At 34.1% G+C, this 19,949-nt stretch overlaps 1 protein-coding gene across 1 annotated transcript in view; it reads left to right on the top strand.

Moving 5' to 3' along the window:
* Positions 1-1,381: 1,381 nt before the first annotated feature.
* Positions 1,382-19,949, top strand: part of LOC145277466 (uncharacterized) — a 177,501-nt gene continuing 158,933 nt past the window's right edge. Inside the window, exon 1 of the mRNA XM_080128828.1 lies at positions 1,382-1,936. The gene's annotated coding sequence lies outside the window, so the exon portion shown is untranslated. The remainder of the gene's footprint in view (positions 1,937-19,949) is intronic.

A 19,949-nucleotide genomic window follows, 5' to 3' on the forward strand; every position in this document is an offset into this window, starting at 1 on the left:
CTTATATAAAGAATTAAGACAATAAAGGTGTAATATCTTTTTTTTTATTACTATTCATAACATTAAACGGTCGTACCTTCACGACCACATCGCTGACTAACTTTTCTAAAACCTACATGTTATATTTCGATTTAAAAAAGATGCTTGTAGTGAACGTTTATACAAATACGTATCATTTGTTTGTAGGCACATGTCTGCGTTTATGCGAGATTGCGTGTAAGTTGAATGAAGGTGCTTTTCTCTATTTCTAACTTAATTCCGATTCATAAGAACTGAAACGAGGCGGGCGTTGTTAACGAAAATGAGAAACACCCAGGTTTACTGCTAACGCTGAAGCAACGAGTGTTGAGAATTTAGCATTACGCACACACTCATATAAACGCTCATACATATGCACGCTCTACCCACTCCTCTCTCTCTCTCTTTCTCTCTTGCTTTCTACTCTGCTTTCACTTTTAATACGCATACAGGTGTCTCCGTGAAACAATCCAACATGACTATATCTGTGAAAACACATACATATTTACACACGCAAAAAATTGCTCCCAGGGAAACACAAACAAAATTTTAAAAAATATATATGTATATACATAGAATAATATAAACAAAAGTGTGTCTTGGATTGAAATACTCTGATACCGGTCCAGAGGAAATATCGTCGTACTTGCGGTAAAGTTCCAATAAAACACAATATTACGTTTATATTTTGTGTTTTCAAATTACATTTAAAAATCAGTGAATCATCTATAGCTTTCGGAAAAATGTAGAAAACTTCAATAATGTTTGAAATATTTCGAGATCGCTAAGTTTTTTTTTTCATATCAAATTGATGGTTTTCGTTAATAAGAATACTTTTCCTTGTTACGCAAAACGCACGTGAGAATGGCTGAGTACTTTCTGTTTTTTTTATTTAAAAAATGATACGAAACAGAATTAGTTGAAAATTATAAATATATTCAGGGAGGACCTGGATATTCATTTCAGAATATTATCGTAAACAAACAAGAGGATGGACGCGGAAACACACGCAGGCACGCGAACGTATGTAAACATGTTGTATTATACGAAATATGCATAACATTTGAATACAGTCGTGACACTACATAAAGGAACAGATATAGTAATAAATCACAGACACAAAAAATTAGCACAAACGCATAAATACATATACACAGATACACACACACATATATAATATACACACGCACGCATAATCATACGCACACACACACACACACACACACACACACACACACACACACACACACACACACACACACACACACACACACACATATATATATAGATAGATAGATACACACATACATATGCATGAACACGTGCGCTATCAACAATATACAATGATTAGCGACATGTTTCCAGTTTCGAGAAAACTTCAACAAGCGGATACAAATCCTTTGTAACGTAACTTTAAACTATATGCATAGATATATAGAGAGAGATAGAGAAACAGTGAAGGAGATACATATTTTCACGACCCATATATATGCAATACTTTTGCGTCTGTTTTCAAGAAAGTTCATCAAGCTAGCAGTAGTTACTCGAACCATAGCGCTCGCATGACCTCGACGCTGTTAACGCTTAGTGCACACAACACTGAACTCTCAAACCGCACATCGATCTGATTTTGTAACCAAACCTCATATCCTGTGGCGCTGGCGGCTGCGGAGGCGCGACGGCGTTCAGTGTTGCCGATTGTCGAATGGTTCGGCTAGGGCCCGCTTCTCTAACACCTGCGCTGTTCAATCGTCGACAAATAAAAGAGAGTCTGATCGCACGGAATTTAACCCTTTACCGTAAACGGCAAAATATAGTTATTTAATCCAAGGATTCAAAATTGAGCTTAACTAATAATAACGAAAATACTATCCCACAGAACAATTTCCAAATTATGTTGGACAAATTAACCTGATACGTAAGTACAACATTATATATGTGTGTAAGTGTCTGCGGATAAATATGTGTGTGTGTTTTTGTGGTTTCTCTACATTATATATATATATATATATATATATTATATAAATATATATATTATGTATATATATATTTATATAAACATATATATATATATATATATAAACATATATATATATATATATATATATATATATATATATATATATATATATATATATATATGAATAAAATCCAATTTAGATGATCGCGACCAGTGGACATGCTAATGTTTCGGACAAATGGTTTATTAAATACAGAAGTAAATGTCAGGATTTGAGGACGAGTTTCTATTGTAAAAAGCAAGCATTTATTATGTCGCCTGGTTTTAAACGACTGTTTCTCCGAAACATTACCATGTCCAGGGTCACGACCATCGAACATACATATTAATACTAATATGTACGGACTTTTATTTACCCTTTCAACTTCTTGATTTGCTTGGACTCCATTTAAATATTATTGCACCTGTGTATTTCTGCATTTTCATAAACCTTTCATTAAGTTTTCTACAAATATAATTCGCCTCTTATTTTGCAGTTTCATTTTATGCGCTAAACAACAAAATTATAGCTTAACTCAAAATAATGTTTTGTAAAGCCTCTCCTTTGGAGCAAAGAAGGCATTCTTTCAAACTCCGCAGAATAAGATATTTCTAAATGTTCATTGTGTGTTCCCTGTCAAATAATAACTTTTTTTTATTGTAAATCCTCTTTTACAGAGTTTAAAATCAGCACTTGTATATATATATATATATATATATATATATATATATATATATATATATATAATATATATATATATATATATATATATATTAACAAAAGTACCCGTCGATGACTGGGTTCAAAAACAGCCTACAGAAAATGGACTCTGATTTATGAAAGTATGATAGGTTATGAAAAGGAAGGGTTGTAAAGAGATGGCTTCCAATTTGGGGGTATCAAAACCAAAGAAAATATGATGAAAGTAAAAATAAAATAGATAAATCCCATAATTTATTATGCCATACCTGTTCACACGTAAACACTAATCACAATATTCTCTGGATCTATATTAAACACCCTTGTTAAACTTTTTGACGTATTTCCATTCTTTCAGGTGCGAACGAACATCCCACAATTTTATTATACCATATTTCTTCAAACTAAAACATGATTATTAAAGTATACTTACGCAGATAGATATGAAAAGTCTTTATTAAAGTTTTTGCCTATTTCCATTCTATGGAGGTCAGGTGCGAACGCAGACCCCATAATTTTATTATACCATCCCTATTTAAATTAAAACATACTTGTCAAAGTATTCTTATGTACATCTATATCAAAAACACTTGTAAACGTTTTTTTTTATTTAATTTTTTTTATTTTCATACTTTGTGGACAAGGCGCGTACACAGACACCAAAATTTTAATGAATCATCATTATGCCAGATAAAACATACCCATTCCTGTATCTCGATAGATCTTCTATCATTATATGTGATCAGTTTTCTATAATAGTCAACCATATAGGAGCCTATTCGTGACCAGACACACGCAGATGGTGAGCTTTATACAGAGTGACCCCCAAAAACTCTAATTATGCCCCGTTTCTTAGTGTTTTGTCTGAATGAACTGAAACTTTGGTCATGACTAGTTTATTATATTCAAAACATCACATCAAAACACAAGGGTCTTTGGCCTTTTTTCTCCGTTCTACAGCATATGTTCTAGATGGCCTCCATTTAGCTTTTTTTGTTTTTTTGGGGGGTCACCTGTATTATATATATATATATATATATATATATATATATATATATATATATTACATATTTATGTACACACACACACACATATATATATACATATAAATTGTATATTATATAATAAAGAAAAATAAATAAGCAACAGTCTTGCTATCTACAAATAAATTTCTTGCTGAACCCAAATATTGGTATTCTATTCATTTTCATTGTAAGTAAATATGGTTATGAAAATTTAGTAATTTATATATGGCCACTGAGCAAGACAAAGTCTTCCGCAATTTATACTAATGATTCTCGGTTAATTGATTTAGAAGTGAATTCTATACATACGCAAATATAAATATATAAACTCACCTTACTTTATATAGAGGAGGGCTGGTTTTGGTTGAATAAAACGTCAAGCACTTGTCTGGAGATGAAAATATTATATATCGTACTTTTTACAGCTCTATTTCCTCACATTCTATTGATTTGGCAGAATAGATTAAATCATAAGTATTGTATGTGTACAGACATACACAAAGACATACACACATACATACTCACAGACACACGCAAACACATGCAAACACACACATACACACACACGCATATATATATATATATATATATATATATATATATATATATATATAATTATGAGGGTTGGGTAACAACTGTGCCTATAAAAATTGTTTCGATCAGGAAAAGTTATTTCATCAAACCAGTTAAATTAAAAAATGAAAAAGAAAGAAATGAAAATGACATTGCATTATATTTTATTTTTATTCAAAAGATATTGGTTCAATAGTTTACCAGGCGTTGTAATATTGCCTTTTATTTATGCACTATAAAAATATTTCTATTTCTTTCTTTCATTAATTCAACTAAACAGAGAGAACCAGAGAGGCCAAATTGAGATAAAAGTAAAAAAGAATTGGATAAGATAAGTTTTTACTAACATAAATTTAGATACGAATTCTGTATGTAATAAGTTAATTGATGAGTCCGCGCAAAATACCACTGATTCGAGGAACTACAATATTAGTAAATTCTATACTATATAAGCTAATGTCAGCATTCGTAAAGCTCTTTAGAATGTTTACATCATTATTATCATAAAAAAAAATCTACTCATTTATTGTGCTCTTATGAAATAATATTTTTTTTATTTCATGTTATAAAAAAATCAATATATATATATATATATATATATATATATATATATATATATATACAAAAGGAATCTTAGTTTTTTTTACTAAAACAATTAAAAAGGTACAAGGCAAGAGTAGTAGTATAAAAACAAGCGTTATTTTATGCTCTGGAATTTATTTTCCTAGATGATCACTATCATTCTAAATGCACATGTTCCAGTAATGCAATAACATATCTTGAATTCTGACGCACATCCATGATATGGGTTACTTTCTTACTGGCTTACACTGGAAGTAACTACAAAGAGAGATTACAATTTTAAGTCATCATAACAATGTAATTCACCATTCCCTCTAATGCATTATTATTATTATTATTATTATTATTATTATTATTATTATTATTATTATATACAAGTATAGCTACGTTACAAGATCTAAGTATTTATTTTTCATGCAGAACAGCTTCTCCAGCATGTTAAAAATGTCGATATGATTTTTACAAATCTGTTTTGTTACGCAGAATCATTCCGTTATTATTATGTAAATACCGACTGATTTGAGCATACACACCTCAGAAAAAATGTAAAAATTCTTTGCGTAGTAATAAAAAAATGCATGAAAATATTGGGGAAAAAAGAAAAAAATGAAAATTCACAGAAAATTCAACATCGTGTTTTCGTATTGGCAGCCATCTTGGTTTATATAGTAAACTTAAACAAATTTAATAAACGTTTAAAATAAAAACGTTTTGAAAATGTTTTAATTACACAAAGAGGTATATATATATATATATATATATATATATATATATATATATATATATATATATATATACTCCCATAAATTTGGTTTTTGTGTATTGATATTCGTATTAAAAGCCGTTTTCTATTTATACAAAATAAAATACAACTTTATTATATATGGTTATGAAATTGCATCAATCTGCAAAAGATCTAGCTAATTTGCCTATTTTGTTAAACACTCATTTTATTAATTCCCTTTTAGTTTTTGTGATTTTTATGGGATGATCGTCTTCAGTTTACTATTACATGTAATTATATTCATGCAGATATTGTACATATTTATAATTGTGTAATATTTGCTTAAAAAGTTTATAGTAAACAGAAATCTCTTTCTATATATATTTATATATTCGTATATAAATATGTTTTAAAAAGTTTGCCAACCTAACTCTTCTGTCTGTTTTTGATCTTTAGACGTAAAACTTCATATATAGGTACTCGAACCTATGCGAAACTTTATATCTGGGTTTTGTCGTTGTCGTTTTCTACAACTTTATATTTTGATTGACTTTATCTTAATCTATCCGAATTTGTTTGTCTCCATATTATACCTTGCAGTTACTTAATGTTTTTGTTTTCATTCTTGTGTTATTGCTATTACTTGGGTGTTATTTATTACTAATAACGATTAATTAAAATCACTTCTATTTCTCTTATTTAAGCTATAATTATTTTAAGTTTCTATATGCTAAGTTTATGATCTAATAATTTATTAATTTTTGTCGCATTTAAAATCTTAGTATTAATTTTAACTTTCTCTTTCAACACTTATTTTTCACGTGAATATCTTCCGTAAATATTTTTTAAATGTATTGTAATTAGGGTTTACGCGTGATAACAAGAATTTATTTCTATGAAAACAGCTTTCTATAACATCTAACTTTTGGTTTAAAAATTTCTCTTAAGAATTCACTATGATATGCCTCAAATAAACATAGATTACATCTTTGGGATTTACTCAGTTTATACTTTCTAGCTTTATCTTCTATTACGCATTTTAATTCAATTAATTATTTTTATTCTTACATAGTTCTCTTATCAACTCACATAATGCAGTTGTGTTCCTCTACTTATTTTTATTACTTTTTGTACTACCATTATTTCTATCATTACCATCATCCTGATTTTAAATAAGACCACATGGTTTCAGTATCTGTTCTTATAAACTTTACATTTGTATATAATTTCAGAACTTAAGAATTGCTCTTCAATGGATATTCGTTAGGTATTCTACAGTTTTTTAATACCATTTTCACCCAAAACAAGGCACAGTGCAACTTTGATGTAGGGGGCTACTATATGGAATGAAAGTTGCAAGGATACTATATAGGTCAGTACAGTTGGGAAAACAGAATCACGGAAGGGAATTCCAAAGTCTAGCAGTTCTGGGTAAAAAACTAATACAATAGAAGGTTTTCTAACATCTAGGGATCTCTACTCTGTAGGGATGGGATTTCGCTGCTTCTCTGGTTTGTCTGGAGTATTAACGTTGAGAGGTACAAAGGCTTGTAGTTCGTCGAAACATTCACCATTAAAATACTTGTAGAACAGGCAGAGGGAGTCTACTTTCCGTCGGTGGGTTGAAGTTTATTGACAGTTTAGGACCTATCAGGCTGGCGGCTCTCTTGTGAACCCTGTCCAGGGGGATGAGGCTAGTATCAGAAGCACCAGCCCAAATGTGACAACGGTACTCCATGCATGTGAAAATGGTGACCTTGTAGAGATAAAGGATACTTTCAGCTGTAAGTAGATTTCCAGCACCTCCTTGTCAATGCTTTCAATGTATCTGTTCCAACTCATATTACGTGTGAACGTTACGCGGAGGAGTTTGAAAGAATTACTTCCAGGTAATGTATCTTTAGTTATACTATTGGTGGTTTAGAATGTTTCTTGTAATTATTGAATTGAAACAAGCTTAGTTTAGGCAACATTAAATGTGACAATCAATTTTTGTCCCCATTAAACTACAGATTGGAGAGCATCCTGTAGTGTCTGCCATTTCCTTAGATATGTGTTCATTTGTCCTTCCCTCGTGCTTGTTATAGAGCGATGTGTCATCACTAAGTATACCCATCTCAGAAACAATTTAATCAGAGAGGCCATTTACGAATATTAGGAACAATAAAGGTTCAAGGGTAGACCCCTGAAGTAGACTCGCATTTATATCATATTGTTTAGATGTATCACCGTCCAGGATAACCTGGAGTTTCTCTTATTTAAGAAATATTTAATTATGGTAAGTATTCATCTAGTCATACCGTAAGCTCTGCTTTACCCGGGAAGACGATCGTGCCACACCCTGCCAAAAGCCTTCGATGTATCTAGGGGTACTGCTCTACCTTCCCATGTTTTGTCCAGTGTATGGTATGTACGTTCAGACATTACAGTTCGGATATCTGCTGTACAACGAGCTTGTCTTAATCCATATTGTTGGTCAATCAGAAGTTTAGCAGATGTACGGTGATGAACTAGAGCATATTTTTGACAATCAAATTGTAGTCAGATAGAATTTCTGCGTGGGAACATGTACTTCAATTGCCATTTTGATGGTCTCTTTTTCGCACTGTGCAGCTTTGTTAATTATGGACTCAATATTTTTGACAATCAAATTGTAGTCAGATAGAATTTCTGCGTGGGAACATGTACTTCAATTGCCATTTTGATGGTCTCTTTTTCGCACTGTGCAGCTTTGTTAATTATGGACTCAATATTTTGGCGAAAAACGGGAGGGAATTAATGAGGCGATAATTTTATAGGCCATTTCTTTCGCCAGAATTCTTGTAAACTGGTACCACAGAAGCAGTTTTCCAGCAATCACGAAAGCAAGATTCGTTAAGGCATTTATTGTAAAGTTTGGAGAGGACTGGAGCACCCACTCTACCGTAAGGACTCGGACACACATATGCATGGGTTTGGAGTCTATATTCGTAACACCCTCCCCCTGACTAGAGAAATAAAACTAGAATCAGAGGACCAGGCCTTTATGAGCTTCAGACTAAATACGCAATACAATATTAGCTACTTGTATTTTCTCTACCGCTCTCCCCCAAACCAATATACCCTAATAAATAAAGTCTCAGACAGCATAGATATAGCACTCTCTCTCGACACTAGCGCACAAATACATGTATTTGGTGACTTCAATAACCACCACAGTAACTGGTTAGGATTCTCTAATCACACAAACGTAGCTGGTAGAAAAACACATAGCTTCTCTATATCCCATTCCCTATCTCAGTTCGTTACATTTCCGACACGTTTCCCAGACCAGCAAGATCAACATGCCTCACTTCTAGATCTCTTTCTGAAAACAGTTCCCGATGACTGTACAACAAATGCCCACATCCCACTCGAGAATGCTGATCACGTTGTGATAATGGTATAAATCAGCCTAAATTCTCGCCCTAAAACTGAAGACCCACTACTCAAAACAACGAGGTATTACACAAAGGCTGATTAGGAAGCCATCACGGAGCTCATCAGAGATGCCCCATGGCAAAATATCTTTACTCTTCCAGCGGAACAGTATGCAAATGAGACCACTGAATGGTTCAAAACTGCAATTGAAGCACATGTTCCCGCACGGAAATTCTATAGCAAGCCCCACTCTCCCCAATGGTTTACTTCTGCTTTGCAACTGCCATTTGTCAAAGGCAGCATGCGTTCCGCAGATTCAACCGACATAAGTCCAGCTCAAATAAACAGAAGTTTATAGAAGCTAGAAATAATTGTAAGAGAGTGATAGAGACAGCTAAGACAGATTACTCTGAAACCACCAGAAAACGCATCGAAGCACAGAAATTAGTAATCCGAGATTTTTAGAAAATCTACAACAGCATAGTAAATAATAGACAGTCAACTATTCCCGCACTATCAAACGATCATGAGATTGCTTGCACGGCAACTGACAATGCTAATCTGCTTGCCAGTCAGTTTGCCTCAAACTCCACACTGAACTCGGTACACCACTCTCTCCCAGATTTTCCTCTGCGAACAGACGCCACACTAGACGATTTGAAAATCACCCCTTCTCAGGTACATGCTATTATAAAAAAACCTAGACACCTCAAAAGCATGTGGACCAGATCTCATCCCGGCTGTGCTATTAAAAAAAGGCTCTGCCGAGATTGCTCCAGTTCTCTCCAAACTTTACAATAAATGCCTTAATGAATCTTGCTTTCCCGGCTGCTGGAAAACCGCCTCTGTGGTACCAGTCTTCAAGAATTCTGGTGAAAGAACTGACCCACTAAATTATCGCCCCATTAGCCTCCTCCCGCTTTTCGCCAAAATATTTGAGTCCTTAGTTAATCAAGCCCTAGGCCAGCACCTAACAGCTGCTACACTCCTGACTGACAAACAATATTGATTCAGGCAAGCCCGTTCAACAGCAGATATCTTAACTGTAGTTTCTGAACGTATATACCGTTCATTGGACAAAACAGGGGAGGGTAGAACGGTGGCCCTTGATATATCTAAGGCTTTTGACAGGGTATGGCACGATGGTCTTCTAAGGAATATTAGATCATATGGAATCACTGGAAGAATTCAAACTGTAATTAAATCCTTCTTAAGTAATAGAAAAGTTGTCCTCGACGGTCGTACATCTAAACAATATGACATAAATGCGGGATTACCTCAGGGGTCTATCCTTGGACCTCTATTAGTCCTGATATTCATAAATGACTTCCCTGATAAAATTGTTTCGGAGATGGGTATATTTGCCGATTACACCACTCTCTATAACAGATATGAGGGGAAAACAAATGAACACATATCCAAGGAAATGGCAGAAACACTAGAGGATGACCTCGAATCTGTAGTGGAATGGGGGCAAAAATGGTTGGTCACATTCAATGCTGCTAAGACTAAACTAGTTTCATTCAATAACTACAAGAAACCTTCTCTACCACCAATAGCAATGGCCAAGAACACATTGCCTGAAAGTACTTCTTTTAAACTCCCCGGCCTAACGTTTACAGGGAATATGAACTGGAATAGATACATTGAGAGCATTGCCAAGGCTGCTGCAAGAAAGGTTGGCTCCCTCTACCGTGCTAGAAAACTACTTACGCCTGCCAGTATCCTATACCTCTATAAGGCCACCATTCGCCCATGTATGGAGTACTGTTGTCACATCTGGGCTGGTGCGTCTGCTGCTTGTCCCTCGCTCCTGGACAGGGTTCAAAAGACAAGGGATGATTTTCAGATCGTCTAGTGTGGCGTCTGTCTGAAAAATCAGGGAGGGAGTGGTTTGCTGAGTCCTATGTTAAGTTTGAAGTAAACCGACTGACAATTATGTTAGCTTTCTCAGTTCACGTGCAAACAACCTCATTATTATATTGGATAGTGGGGGAATTTTGATTGCTGATTTTTATTATCTACACTGTTGTAGATTTTCCAGAAATCACGGTTTTCTAATTTCTGTGCTTCGATGCGTTTTGTGGTGGTTTCAGTTTATTCTCACTTAGCTGCAGATATTTATTTTCTTACAATTAATTTAGCTTCTATATACTCCTGCCTGTTAGTGCTGGATTTATGTCGGTTAAACCTGCAGTATGCACGTTTCCTTTGAGCAAGAGTAGCTGCACAAGTAGAAGTAAACCATTGGGGAAAATGGGGTTTCCTATAGAATTTCCGCGTTGGAACATGTGCTTCAATTTTGTTTGTGCACTGTTCAGCGGAAAGAAAAAAGAGAAAAAGATCCCTGATGTCTTCCCAGGCAGCCTTCTTATAATACCTTTTTTTTTGTTTTTTTAGCAATGCCTTTTCAGTTTTCGGTCCAGAATTAAGGACGATTCCTACCATTATCACAGCGTGATCAGCATTCCCGAGTGGGCTATGGACATTCGTTACATAATCATCGGGAACTGTGATCAGAAAAATTTAGAAGGAGGCAAGTTGATTTTGCTGATTGGGAAACGTGTCGGAAACGTAACCGTCTGTGATATAGAGAAACTATGCCTTATGCTACCAGCTGTGTCTGTGTAAGTAAAGAATCCAAGCCAATTACTGTGATGAACATTGAAGTTACCAAATGCATCTACTTGTGCGCTAGTATCGAAGGAGAGTGTTGTATCTATGCTGTCAGAGACTTAGTTGATTAGTTACATTTTCTCTCCAAATATAGTTCATCTTATTCAATCTTATTATTATTTACGATTTGTTTTATTTTCCCATTATAATTACCTACTATAGTATTAGTTATATTAGCAGAGGTTGAGAATTAAAGTTTAACTGTGTTCTTATTAATTATTTAACTTAATCTATTTTCTGTGCGGGTCTTATAATGTTGTTTTTGTAAAACTTTTTAGAGATATTATTTTCTATATGTTTACTGAAAGGAGGATTGAACCATACTGCTTTGCGTCTATTATGATTATTCATAATAGGATTATTACTAGTATATATTCCTCATTATTGTTAATTTTATTATTTTATTCTTCTTTTGATTTTTATATCTATTTTTATTTTATACATTTCTTCTTCCTTTCATTGCAATGTTATATTATATTGTGTAGTTTGTTCGGCTATTTTTATTATCCATTTACTTTATGTATTTACTCCTATCTTGATATCCTGGTTTAATTAAAGATTCACTATATTAAACCTTATTCTCATTGAATATATTCTCATTGTGTGATAATCTGGATATTCTCTTTTGATATCCTGGGTATAATAGCTTTTTTCATACACTTAAGATAATAAGATTTATAATCTATACATAATAGTATTTGGTTCGGTTTGTGATACGGTTTATAAATATTGTCCTTGAGATTTAGAGTTATATCTAAAAGAAATTATTGTACAATTGCAGTCTAGTGTAATTTTTAACTTTAGTTCATTAAAAAATATTTTCATTTTCTTTCTAGTTTTTTCTATAAATCGATCGCTTTAATTAACTAAAATAAAACATCATCTATGTATAGCCCTCTATTTAAGCCCGGTATTTTTTTTATACATCTCTGTCAGTATATATAAACCTACCAGATCAGTTACCTACGCAGAGTCCGGAAAAACCATCGTAATATCTAATGGTTTTCTCTATCCCTCCTTTTCTATAATTCAGTATCATATCTAATTAAAGCTTTCATCTCTAGTTTTATAATCTCTATTTCTAATATAGTTACATATGTTTCACTTCCCGCTAATCTTAGTACTTTCTCACATAGTTAAGTATTTATGAGATGCTAATATATGTGGATATAAAACACAATGAATTCACTATTATGGTATTTAGGAATTTTCTGGAACCAGTCTATAACATTCTTAGAAGAAATCCAAAGATTATGTTTTATTTCAGATTTTAAAGTAAGTATAATTCTGTCCAATATTTTTCTTACTAATATTACTTAAATTAGAAAAACATAATGTAATTAATCCAAGTGCTAGGTCTATTATTGGAGACAGGTTTCTGACCCTTCAACAAAAACTGTGTGTTGAGTGGTGTATTTATATCTATTTTATCTTGAACGTTCATATTTTCACATATTCTTAATGTTAATTAGTTTATGTTATAAAGATGCTTTCTGTTAACTTTTTATAATTCATAATTTGTCCACCACAAAATAAGTGTATTATATGTTTCAAAGTTCATACTCTATATGTTCGTTGTCTTATACGCTGAAACCATGAGTATGAACATAATCGGGTGAGGATAATCTATCTTTCTCTCTCTCTCTTTCTCTCTCTCTCCCTCCCTCTCTCTCTCTCTCTATATATATATATATATATATATATATATATATATATATATAAAAGTAAACGTATTCGTATGTGCGTCTGTGTACATTTCCCTACGCAACAACTCTGTCAATGTTCAGTCCACAGACTCGCAATTTGATATGCAGGGTATATCAAGATTTGGGAAAATCTTTGTAATCCGTTTGCGGCCAGAAATTTGTTAAGGGGTCAAAGTTCAACCATTTGCTCTTTGAGAACTCTACAAAACTCCACCGCCAATTTGGGGTCTAAACAAATTTTAGATATAAGTTTCTCGGACATGGATCTAACTTAATAACTTGATTTGAGCCCCAAACAATAAATGTTAAGGGGTTATAATAGGGGTCAAAGTTAAAAAATTGACCGCTTTTTTTTTTTGCTTAACATACACCCCCAAACACCCGGGCAACGCCGGGCTGAAATGCTAGTAATAGAAATAATGGCAGCACAAAAAGAACCCATGAAAAATAAGAAGAGAAACACAACAGCATTAGGTGAGTTGATTAGGGAACTATGTAAGGATAAAAGTAAATTTGAATTAAAATACTCAATAGAAGTTAAGGCTAGAAAATATAAAACGAGTAAATCAAAAGGATTTAATCTATGTTTACTTGAGACATATCACATAATGAATTGTAACAGGTGATTAAGTAGAAAAGGGGTTCTCTCTTACGAATGATCTTAGATTTTATTATAAGAATGTTACGACGTCGTCTGCAATATGACTTCATCCCAAGATCTTTCCGGACTGCATTAGAAATGGTTCTTTGGGTCACATTCCGCTTATTCGACAGTTTAACAATTTAATTTTATCGATTTGCTGCAATGGACCGTTTCTAGCAACGGAAAAACCTTCTGATAAAGATATTATCACTTCTCGGACTGTGAGCCAGAATGTGCTGCTGCCATCACGCACAGAAATCACTTTTCCCATAGCTACCAACGTAATAGATGCACTGAAACAAGCTGCTTTAAGGACCGCCAGCAACCACTGTAAAAGAGTAATAAAAAATGCAAGAGAGCTATATGCTCAGTCCGTCAAATCCAAAGTAGCTGAGCAGTGGCTTGTTTCGCACCAGTTTTGGAAAATAACAAATAGGATCCTGAACAAAAGCGTGCGTTCTATCCCAACGATTGTCAATGGATCAGAGGTAATCTCGTCAGCATCAGACAAGGCACAACTATTAGTCAAGAACTTTGCAGCTAATTCTATCCTATGCAACGAACTCCATCAACTCCCCGTATTTCCTCCTATTACACACAAAACACTAGTTAACATACAAATATCTGTGCGTGAGGTCGCCAATCTAACCAAGAACCTTGATTCCAGTAAAGCAACTGGCACTGACGGTATTCCAATCATTGTGCTGAAAAAGCTTCAACCAAAACTTGCCACCATACTTACAAAACTGTTTAAGCGTTGCCTTAAGGAGAAGTGCTTTCCAACATCCTGGAAAACCTCATCAGTATGCCCTGTATTTAAGAATTCAGGTGATAAGTCATTCCCCTCTCAGTACAGATCAATAAGCCTCCTGTGTGTCATGAGTAAGTTGCTGGAATCCATATTAAATAGGGAAGTAGTCAGCAGAAATAACCTTCTTAGTGACACGCAATATGGTTTCTGTTCTGCTAGATCTACAGCAGATGTGCTAACGGTTATATCTCATAGGATTAGTAAATCTCTTGACAAAGGCTTCCTTTCCAGGGCAATTGCTCTTGACATATCAAAGGCCTTCGATAAGGTATGGCATAAGGGCATACTTCACAAGATTTCCAGCTACGGTATAACTAAATGTTTTCTCAATCATTGAATCATTTCTTTCTGATATGCTCATAAGAGTAGTGGTCGATGGGCAAAAAAAAGAGGCCCGCAGTATTAATGCTGGAGTCCCTCAGGGGTCCGTCCTGGGCCCAACTCTCTTCCTGATCTACATCAATGATCTCCCAAACTACATACTTAAATCATTCGTTGACATTTATGCTGATGACACGACCATCTGGATTTTTCTGTTATCTAAGAAGGATTTAATTATGTTATATATTCTTCCAGTGATACCGTAAGATTTGATTTTCCTAAGAAGACCTTCATACCATACCCTCTCAAAAGCCTTAGATATGTCTAAAGCTACCGCTCTACCATCCCCTGCGTTGTCCAGTGACTGGTATATACGTTCAGAGATTGCAGTTAGAATGTTTGCTGTGGAACGAGCTTGCCTAAATCCATATTGTTGGTCGGTAAAAAGTTTAGCATCTGTAAGGTGATGGATTGAGCTTGGTTTATTATGGACTAAATATGTTGGCAAAAAGTGAGAGGAGGCTAAAGGCGCGATAATTTACTGGGTCAGTTCTTTTGATAGAATTCTTGAAAACTGGAAGCAGTTTTCCAGCAGGCAGGAAAGCAAGATCCATTAAAGCATTTGTTGTCAAGTTTAGAGAGAACTGGATCTACATTGGCGGAGCACATTTTTAATAGCATAGCCGGGATGCGATCAGGTCCACATGCTTTTGAAGTGTCAATATTTTTTATGATAGCATGCACCTGAACAGGGGTGATTTTCAGATCGTCCAGTGTGGCGTCTATCCGCAAAGGAAAGTCAGGATGGGGGTGGTTAGCAGGGTCCAGTGTGGAGTTGGAGGCAAACTGACTGGCAAGCATGTTAGCCTTCTCGGTTGCTGAGCAATCAAATTCTAATTTCTGTGCTTTTATGCGTTTGTTGGTGGTTTCAGTAAATTCTCTCTTAGCTGTCGTTATTTCTTTCTCACAGTTACTTTTCGCTTCTATATACTTCTGTCTGTTTGAACTCGACTGTCGGTTCAATCTGCGGTACGCATGCTGCCTTTGTGCCATGGCCGCTGCACAAGCAGAAGCAAACCATTGGGGAAGTTGGGTTTGCTATAAAATTTCCGCGTGGGAATATGTGCTTCAATTGCTGTTTTGAACCATTCAGTGGTCTCATTTGTGCACTGTTCAGCAGGAAGTGAAAATATATTTTGCCATGAGGCGTCTCTGATGAGATCCCTGATGGCTTCCCAATCAGCCTTTTTATAATATCTCGGTGTTTTGAGCAATGACTCTTCAGTTTTGGCTCCAGAGTTTAGGGCGATTTCAACCATTATCACTGTATGATCGGCGTTCCCAAGTGGGCTGTGGGAATTCGTTACACAATCCTCGGGAACTGTGGTCAGAATCAGATCTAGAAGTATTGCGTGTTGTTCTTGCTGGGCTGGGAATCGCGTTGGAAATGTAACCATCTGTGATAGGGAATGAGATATAGAGAAACTATGTTTTGTGCTACCAGCTGCGTCTGTGTAAGCAGAAAATCCCAGCCAGTTGCTGTGGCGGACATTGAAGTCACCAAATACATGCACTTGTGCGCTAGTGTCGAGGTAAAGTGCTATATGTATGCCGTCAGAGACTTTGTCTATTAGGGTAGAGTCCTGGGTCGAGTGAGAGCGGTAGAGAAAATTAAAGTAGCTAATGATATGTTGCATGTTAAGTCTAAAGCACATAAAGGCTTGATCGTCCGATTCTAGTTTTGTTTCTCTAGTCAGGGGGAGGGTGTTTCGAATATAGATTCCAAGCCCGTGCACATGTCTGTCGGAGTCCTTGCGTCAGAGTGGAAGATATCCGGGCATGTTAATGCAGTTAAATTATTTTTGTTTAAATATTGTTCCTATTTACTTGCTTCTCCACGATGGCAGAGTTCAACATTAGGTCGGTTAATAATGTGTGGAGAATCTGGATCCCCCAAAAAGAACACTCTGGATAGAAACAAAAATAAAAATTGCCTCAGGCTAGAAAGATAGACATTTCTATGTTGAATTTGAACAAAAAATATTTTTGGCATTTATTTGACATAGATTTCTAACTAATAACGTAAACAAAGAGCATCACGTTTAAACTTTACATTTGCCAAAAAAGCCCATTAAATTGTTTTCTCTTCTATATTGAATAAAACATGAACTCTTATCGTTTAAATAACACATAAAATACATAAAAAAGTAAATAACTTGAAAACCAAATGTTATTGTTTAAAAATGTATCAAAATATAATTATTAAAAACATTTAATAAAAAAATACAATTTTTGAATTAATGCAACATTACTTGGCTAAGATAAAATGCAGTATCTGTTCCGATATTACACATACTTTTTTCTGTCCTCAGTCAGTGGAGCAGAAATCCTTTACGACTGAGGCAACTTTTATTCCTTTTCCCACATTAAAATCCGACCTTGTAACTAACGGGGAGGTATGTAAATAGAAACATTCGATTTTCTTTCAAAACAATCTAACGGAAACTCATCGTAAGAAAATAGCATTTTATTAAAAATTAAAGCAACATTGGATTTTTTCTAACGATTTAACGAAAAGAAATTGCCGTAAGAAAAAAACAATTCAATAAAGAATTGTTTCAGTTAAAGTAAGACTATAACAAAATATAGTTTAATTATTGTCAATGTCAATGAAACACAAGAAAACAAAATGGCCCCGCCCCGTATAATGCGTAAGTGCCATATATTTTGATACAATAAATGTTTTTAATGTTTCATTTTGATAAAATAAATGTTATTTAGTGCTTTTACATTTAAAGACCTGTGCTGTTTGTTAAATAGTATTTACAAGTTAAATTCAAGTTTTGCGATATCATTTTTATTAAATTGCTGGGTGAAAGTACAGAATATTTACAAAAACCCCTTCCTTCCCAGGTTAAATCAAACTTTTCTAAATATTAACGCTATTATTTCAGCGTGGGTGGTTAAATGCATATGTACATGTCATTTTTGTCGCATTTCGCTTGTAAACATCAATTTCACAATTTTCTTTTTCATTAATAATTAATTTTCTATCACATCGTTTTCATAACATTTGGCTATGTTAGCATTTTCGCTATTACAATTACGTAGGCACCATTTATTTTACGTGAAATTCAATATTTCGTTCGCTCGAAAAATGTAAAAACACAAATTGGCTGTTTGCCCCACATGATCTTGAAAAATAATCATAGTCTGGAAAGTGTGTATCTCAGCCCGTGTCATGCATAAGTGCCGAACTCACTATAAAACACTTTTTAAAGTTACTACTTTATTATTATAGCAAACATGTTTAAGTTAAGATAATTTGTGTGGAAGAAATGCCAAATTCTAAAGAATGTATGTTACTGAAATATGAATTAACGCGTCAACCCGGCAAATCATTAAATTTTCATTTAATAACAAAAATTCCAGCATTACTCAGTTTTCTAAAGTGTTCGAATTTATTTCTTTTTATTTGTAACGAATACATTTGATGCATTCCGATTGGATAAATTGTTTAAAATTCTTTTTGAGATGAGGATTTTTATTATTTGGACTATTGCTCTCATCTTGGTAGTTGTTCTAACAATAGAATCTCTTCCCATCCTTAGATTTTGCTGAAAATTAACCAAAAACAAGATCATATAAATATACATCCGGAAATATAAGATTTTGCCCTGGGAATATTGTGAGGCTTCAGCCGCGGTTTGTTTTAACTTTAAAACACCCCTTTCTTTTAATGGTAAAAACACCCCTTTCTTTTAATGGTAAAAATACCCCTTTGAAAATCTATACTTGTGTTTAAATGGGGCTTTGAATGGCACCGAATACAAATTAATGCATCTTTTGTCATGAAAAGTGTCATTTGGCTGTTTTACCTTGATGTTTTATATAAAGCCAGGAGTTTAAAAGAGGAAAATAGCCAAGATTAGTCGAGGGCCATATAGTTTTTGGCTTGTTCAAATTAAATAAATTAGTAAATAGAACAATTTTTTTCGAGAAATTACGATGAAATGTTTTCTACTTCCGGCCTAATGATAGCAATACTAGCAGAAGGGAAATGAGAGTTGCTAAATGGAAAACAACACGAACTGACAACCTGTGTGTACCAAATTTGGATCTAGTCTGGATTCACTAAAATACTTTCAACTAGGGATGTGTGAACCTTTATCGTCCCTCTCCAGTAAGTATTCGATGTCTTTCTATAAAGTTTTAAAATTATTGGGAAAACGAATGTCAGTTACAAATTTTCTAATTCACACGCAATGAATGAACGACTGACGCTCAACAACATAAACAACGATCAACAGCATCAACATCAACAACATCAACAACGATCAACAATCAACATCAACAACATTAAAAACGATCAACAACATCAACAACATTAACAACGATTAATCAACAACATTAACAACGATCAACAACATCAACAACATTAACAACATCAACAACATCAACAACATTAACAACGATCAACAACATTAACAACGATTAACAACACCAACAACATTAACAACGATCAATCAACAACATTAACAACGATCAACAACATCAACAACATTAACAACATCAACAACATTAATAACGATCAACAACATCAACAACATCAACAACATTAACAAGATAAACAGTAACAGAAATACATTTACGAGGTTTTAATCTAACAAAATGAATACGCAGGATTTTATAGAGAACTAATGAATCCCATTTTGATTTAGGAAGAACAAAGATAATTCTGTTCAAAATAAGTAGAGATAAAAAGATAAACC

This window comes from Euprymna scolopes, chromosome 6, assembly GCF_053919585.1.
Source record: "Euprymna scolopes isolate OS-2025 chromosome 6, ASM5391958v1, whole genome shotgun sequence".
Classification (NCBI taxonomy): Eukaryota; Metazoa; Mollusca; class Cephalopoda; order Sepiida; family Sepiolidae; genus Euprymna; species Euprymna scolopes.